Source organism: Podarcis bocagei (genome assembly GCF_964188305.1).
Source record: "Podarcis bocagei genome assembly, chromosome: 7".
Classification (NCBI taxonomy): Eukaryota; Metazoa; Chordata; class Lepidosauria; order Squamata; family Lacertidae; genus Podarcis; species Podarcis bocagei.
In genome coordinates, this window is record NC_138132.1 from 92,305,971 (window position 1) to 92,312,043 (window position 6,073).

The window sequence follows — 6,073 nt, forward strand, 5'->3', positions numbered from 1 at the left end:
GCATGCTTGGCCATCTGTTCCAGGAAGGCATCATCTATGTCCTCCATTTGGCTTGGGGATCTATAGTAAACTCCCACAATGAGGTCTCTGTTATTCTTCTCTCCCTTAATTTTGACTCAAATGCTCTTACTTTGACTTTGAGGTTCTAAATCTTGGATCTCTTCACAGGTATACACATCCCTGACATATAACGCCACTCCTCCTCCTTTCTTGTCTGGTCTGTTTCTCTGAAATAGATTGTATCCCTCCATTATTACATTCCAATCGTGGGACTTATCCCACCAGGTTTCAGTGATGCCTATTATGTCATATTTAGTTTGCTGTACCAAGAGCTCAAGCGCATCTTGTTTATTTCCCATGCTTTGCGCATTAGTGTACAGACATTGAAGTCCATTAATCATTCCCCCGTGTCTCTTATTTAAGGATTTTTTCCTCCCACAACTAGGTCTGCGTGCTGTTTGCTCCATTTGGTCTATGACATTTGGATGATCATCTTCATCAATTGATAGACTCCTACCTTCAGGAGCACTGTCTCCCTCCCCCACATTAGTCAGTTTAAAGCCCTCCTGCTGAGGTTTCTGAGATTTTTGGCAAAAACATTCCCCCCAGCCGTTGTGAGGTGCAGCCCATCGCTTGCCAGAAGTCCATCTTCAAGAAACTGCAGTCCTTGATCTAAGAATCCAAACTGTTCCTGTTTACACCATTTGCGAAGCCAGCTGTTCACTTCCACTATTTTTTCCTCTCTCCCTGGGCCACGTCGTTCAACTGGGTTTCTGCAATTGGGTTTCTGCAATTTCCCTGCATTTCAACGGGGCTTGCCCAGAAGAGCCTCTCCATGTGTCATCCCCACAAAGGCAATCTCTCAGTCTCTCGCTCTGCCATCCCCTAAAAGAATCAAGCAGTCTGAGGTGGCTGTCTTGCCTTTGCTTCATAAGCAGGGCTGCAGCTCAGTGGTAGACCATACACTCGGCATGCAAAATGCCCCAGATTCGACCCTGTCTTCAGATCACAGGATCTCCAAGAGCAGCATAGAGGGAGGAGGTCTTTGAGGTCTGCCACCAGTCAGGCAATCTTACTGTGTTGGAGAGACCAACAGGTCAACTTGCTGGAAACCTGCAGCAGGCATGAGGAACCTTTGGCCCTCCACTGTGTTGTGGAACTCCAGTTCCCATCATCCCGGGCTGTTGGCCACACTTGGTGGGGCTGTTGGGAGTCGAAGTTCCTCAACATTTGGAGGGCGACAGGTTCCCCACACCCATTCTACAGTGTTACTTGCGTTGACTGGAAGAAGTTCCCAGGTTGTCAAGATGAGGCTGGCAATGGGCTTGGGACATTCTTCATGTGACAATGTGCTCAGCCATTGAGAGATGGCTTTCTCCACGCAGCAGGGATAGCGAAAATGTGGCCCTCTAATATTGTTGGTTTACAACTCCCCCATCTTCCCTAACCATTGGCCATGACTGACAGCAGCTAGAATCCAGCCCCACCTGGAGGGCAGCAGTTTCCTACTCTCTGCCCTATAGGAACATATGAAGTTGCCTTATGCTGTTAGACCATTGACACAGCTAGCTCAGTGCTGTCTTCACTACACCAGCTGGAAGTGGCTCCCTTGGGCTTCAGACATGGAGTCTTTCCAAGCCCTCCCTGGAGATGCTGAGGACCTAAAGCACATGCTCTACCACCAAGCTACAGCTTTTGCCTGCATATTCATGTGGGTCCTTGTGGCTGCCAACTATGTGCTCTCACTACAGGGGCACACAAGCCAGTCCTGTTGGATGTCATGACCTGTTGCTGCTACTGCTACCTGCCCCTGCAGGTGGGCAGTAAGGTGGAGTGACTGATGGCAATGGACACTGTTTGGAAGTTGTTTTCCTGGCACCTTGCTTTTCTGTAATGAGAAAGATCCCTCCAGTGGGGAATGATTTCCACTTCCTAAGACTTGCTAATGATAGAGTATGACATGTTTGGGGTCCCTGGGGCGGGCAGCGGGCGTACCAGGGGTTGCCAGGGCAACCAGAGCTGCAAAAAGGTGTAAGGGGACACTGAGAGGAAGGCAGGAGAGAAAAGGAGGAGGATGTTTCTGAGGGAGATCTTTGCAGAAGAAGGAAGAAGGATTTGAAGGATGGCTGATGGACAGGGAGGGCAGTGCTTCCTAAACACCAGAAGGCCGGTGTGACATAACAGGCCACCAGGAAGAGGCAAGCCAGGTGTAAAGGAGGACAGGTGAGCATGCAGCATTTCTGCAGGCCTCAGCTCAGCGGCAGAGCATCTGCTCTGCACGCTGAGATCCCAGGTTCAATCCCCAGCATCTCAGGTAGGGCGGGAAAGACCCTTGCCTGAAACCCTGGAGAGTCCCTGCCAGTCAGTGTAGACAATACTGAGCCACATGGCCTGGCTTGGGCATAAGGCAGATTCCCATGTTCCAGCTGTTTCCCCCCCTTGAACCTGCCAACATCTCTGGACTCATCTCCCAGTTTGATGGGATCCTGGGCAAAGGAGCTTCGGATCCCATCCCCCAACTCTGTCTGTAAGACATCTTTGGGCATATCTGGCAGCAGTGCTCTGAGCAACATAAGAGAGGCAGGCTGAATTTTAATTTCCCACCATACAATGTCAGACCACGGCAGGACATTGCTCCAATGGCAGGCTGTTATTTCCCCCCATAACGGGTCTCAGGAGCCCTGCTGGGCCCTGAGAGTTGCCCAACGATGTCTGGCCCTGAGGACTCCCTGGAAGCCAACTCTTCTCAGCAAACTTTAATGGTTTTGCACCTGGACACCCTAGAGTAAGAAACCTGCAATGGACCTCAACATCCATCATGCTGGCTGGGACTCGGAACGAGTAGCCAACTTTGTCAGGCTGGCCTATGAGCAGCACAAAGGATATAGAGGATGGTTCTTTGCTGTGAAAGCAAGAGATCCCAATGCACCCAGAGAGAGCAGCAGCTCTTGCCTAGACCCCTGACCAACACAAAAAGCAGCTCCACTTGCAAGGACCAGCGATCCTCTGTGCCCTTCAGCCCGCTTCTGGTGATATATAAGCTCCAGGACACCAGAAAAACTGAAGAGGAAGGAGCAAGCAGAATTTGCAGTGTTTGAGGGGGAAGTGGGATAGCTCTGTCAGTGGATCACGAGACTCTTAATCTCAGGGCTATGGGTTCAAGCCCTACATTGGGCAAAAAGATTCTTGCATTGTAGGGGGTTGGACTGGATGACCCTCGTGGTCCCATCCAACTCTACAATTCTGTGATTCAATGGGGAAGATACGGTGTTAAATGTTTATACCGACTGTACCTCTGCTGGCAGTGATGGGTGAGCCCAAGGTTGCTGATTCTATGTGCAGCATCAGAATACAGCAGAGGCATCAGTTCCTAAAAATAGAGACAGGAGGAAAAGGTTAAAACAAAAAGGTTCAGTCAAGCCATGCAATTCTGCAATTCAGATTTTTTAAGAAATGCACTTTTTGAGAATCTAATTAGCATGTGGATTTGTTATTAGGAGTTGGCTAATTTGGCTGCCAGTCTATTCCCAAATGAGCTCTTGCTACAGCTTTATCATCAGTACCTGATAGATGGCTTTCATTTAGTTTCCAGAATGCATATAAGCATGAGCAACTAGGGAAGGGAATTGTATTACAATTAATTTTTGTTTTTGTAGTAAGGGTGGGGAGTGCTGCTTAATGTTTTTCTATATTATCTCTTACAAAAATTCAGTAAAGTTTAAGTTACAGAAACACAGACATAATGCTGGGCAAAAATTCAAAGCACTGCCAAAATACTAACTGTGCCAGAAAGGAGGCATTAGTTTTAGATGTTGTCAAAAAGAGAACTTGAAAGTTAAAGCTTCCTGTGATTGTGGCGCATGTCAGGCAGCACCAGTCATTTAGGGGTTGCCATTCCCCCCCACCTTCTCTTTGCTCCATTGCCTTTAACAGCAGCTTTATCTGTACAAGTTTGCAGGTGATGATATTTATCCCCATGGTGATAAAAGCATTACCAGCTTATTACAGCAGATCAAGCTGCTGGTGACAGATAGGTTCAGCTAAATCGACAAAGGGTCTTGGGGCACTTTACTGACGACAGTCCAATTTCTGCCTTGGGCCGGCCCTGAAACCTTGACCTGAAGATCCCAAGTGAGTTGTGGACTGCAAGTTCGGCCCGAGGTTCCTTCCTCAGGCAATACAGCCTTTTATCTGAGACGCTGAACCAGCAACAGCTCAGTGTTTTCCCTGCTTAAAAGGGAAAATTGGAGAAGAGCCTTTGATACCACAGTTTCCCTGCATTTATTATAGGGTGGAGCAGTAGGTCATTGTGTCTGGCTGTTAACCAAAAGGTTGGTGGTTCGAGCCCACCCAAGGAATGGCTGTGGGCAGGATTAGTACCCTAGGATGCAGCTCACCAGGCCCTGGAGATTTGAGTTTTTAAATGTATTCAATCCTGGCATGAGTTGATGGCCGTTGTAGCCCAAAACATCTGGAGAGGACTAGGTTGGTGAAGGCTGTCATTATCATAACCACTACCATTGCTATCAAGCAAGCTAGTACATCAGGTGGAATATGAGCCAGAAGCCCTGTTGGAAGGTTTGTGACCCAAGTAACTAGGCACACAGGAGAAAACCCAATGTGGTGTAGTGGTTAGACTAGGACCTGGGAAACCCTGGTTCAAATCCCCACTCAACCATGACGTTCACTGGGTGACCTTGGGCCAATCGCTGTCTCTTACCCTAGCCTACCCCACAGGGATGCTTTGATAAAAAGAGTGGAGGAAGAACCATATACTGCCCATGCCCCTATGAGCTCCTTGGACAAAAGATAGGATATCAATGCAGGAATAAATAAATAAGGGGGCAGAGGTCTGAGGTCTGTTGCAAAGGGGTAAGGTGTGTGTACATATTGTAAATAAGGGAAAACATCAGTGCAAAGTGGTGGGGGGATGACAATAAGCCAAGAGACCAGGAGGAGCAAGGGAATGGAGGATGCAATTTCACATTTGTGGAGGCGAAATAGAGGAACACAAGAAGTTGCCTTATACTGAGTTAGACCCTTGGTTCATCCCGCTGAGTGCTGGCTGCTCTGGCTGGCCTTGGCTCACCAGGATTTTAGGCAGAAGTCTCTCCCAGCCCCACCTGAAGGGCATTGGGCATTGAACTTGAGGCCATGCAAGAGAAGGAAGATGTTTGGAAGTGAAAAGAAGTTGGCATAGATTATGAGAAGTGCTAGGCTGCATTTCTGCAGGAGTATCATGCCCTCTCTGCAATGCCAAGCACAGAGGAACACAGAAGACAACAAGTCTTCCTTTCCCAGGTGTTGTTTTTGCCCTCAGAAGTATAATAATTGGATTTCCGTCCAAGAGACCAAGCAGGTGCTCTGAGACCACTGTGCTAAGAACCCCAAGTCTACACCCCAAAATGCTATGGCCCACATCAGCATCTAAGACTTGTTTAGGAGAGGGGACAGAGCATAGGCAGCAGTGCCAGATAATTACAAAATAAATCAACTCCAAACCCACACCAAAGCAAGATCTTTATTAGGACCAACTAAAATGCCTTGAAATAATGAGCACACTTTTGCGTTCTCCCACTCGGTTAATCAAGGGTATTAAAACTGGGGTAGTGTACAGGGTACCCCAAGTTTGCAATTCATAACAATTTTGAACTACAATACAAGAAGAAAGGTTTTGCAGACATAACTGGATTTAGCCTCTCCAGGAGGATTAGCCCCCTTTGAAAGATGCATCCAGGTCAGTGGGACCAAAAATGACAGTAATGCCCTCTCTCATTTTCGATAATATAAAAACTAGTATTTATTCATTTTTTTCTCCTAATTGAAACACACAGAGACCCCTTGGGAGGGGAAAAATAAACAGCAAAATTATGTTTTTTATACAGTATTAGCAAAACTAGAGATCAATGTGCATTAGCTAAAACTAAAGAGAAGCCAATTTGGCAGCATTGCCCACCAGGTCTTCCCCTGCACAGGCTGGTCTATCGCCTCCATCTCCCCATAATCAAATTCTTACCTGTCCAGTTCCAAGCCAAGGGCTCCAGAGGAAGCAGCCGTCTCCATCAGCCTCTGC

The 6,073-nt window shown here is 47.6% G+C and overlaps 1 protein-coding gene across 3 annotated transcripts in view; it reads right to left on the bottom strand.

Moving 5' to 3' along the window:
• Window positions 1-6,073, bottom strand: part of LOC308590780 (heparan sulfate glucosamine 3-O-sulfotransferase 1-like) — a 23,215-nt gene extending 17,142 nt beyond the window's left edge. For 2 of the 3 annotated variants that reach the window (XM_081201020.1, XM_081201018.1), the window contains exons 1-2: window positions 6,017-6,073; window positions 3,294-3,370 (exon numbers count right to left, since the gene is read on the bottom strand). The gene's annotated coding sequence lies outside the window, so the exon portion shown is untranslated. Of the gene's footprint in view, window positions 1-3,293; window positions 3,546-6,016 lie in introns of those variants that run through there. The other variant, XM_081201019.1, reaches the window with a different exon arrangement.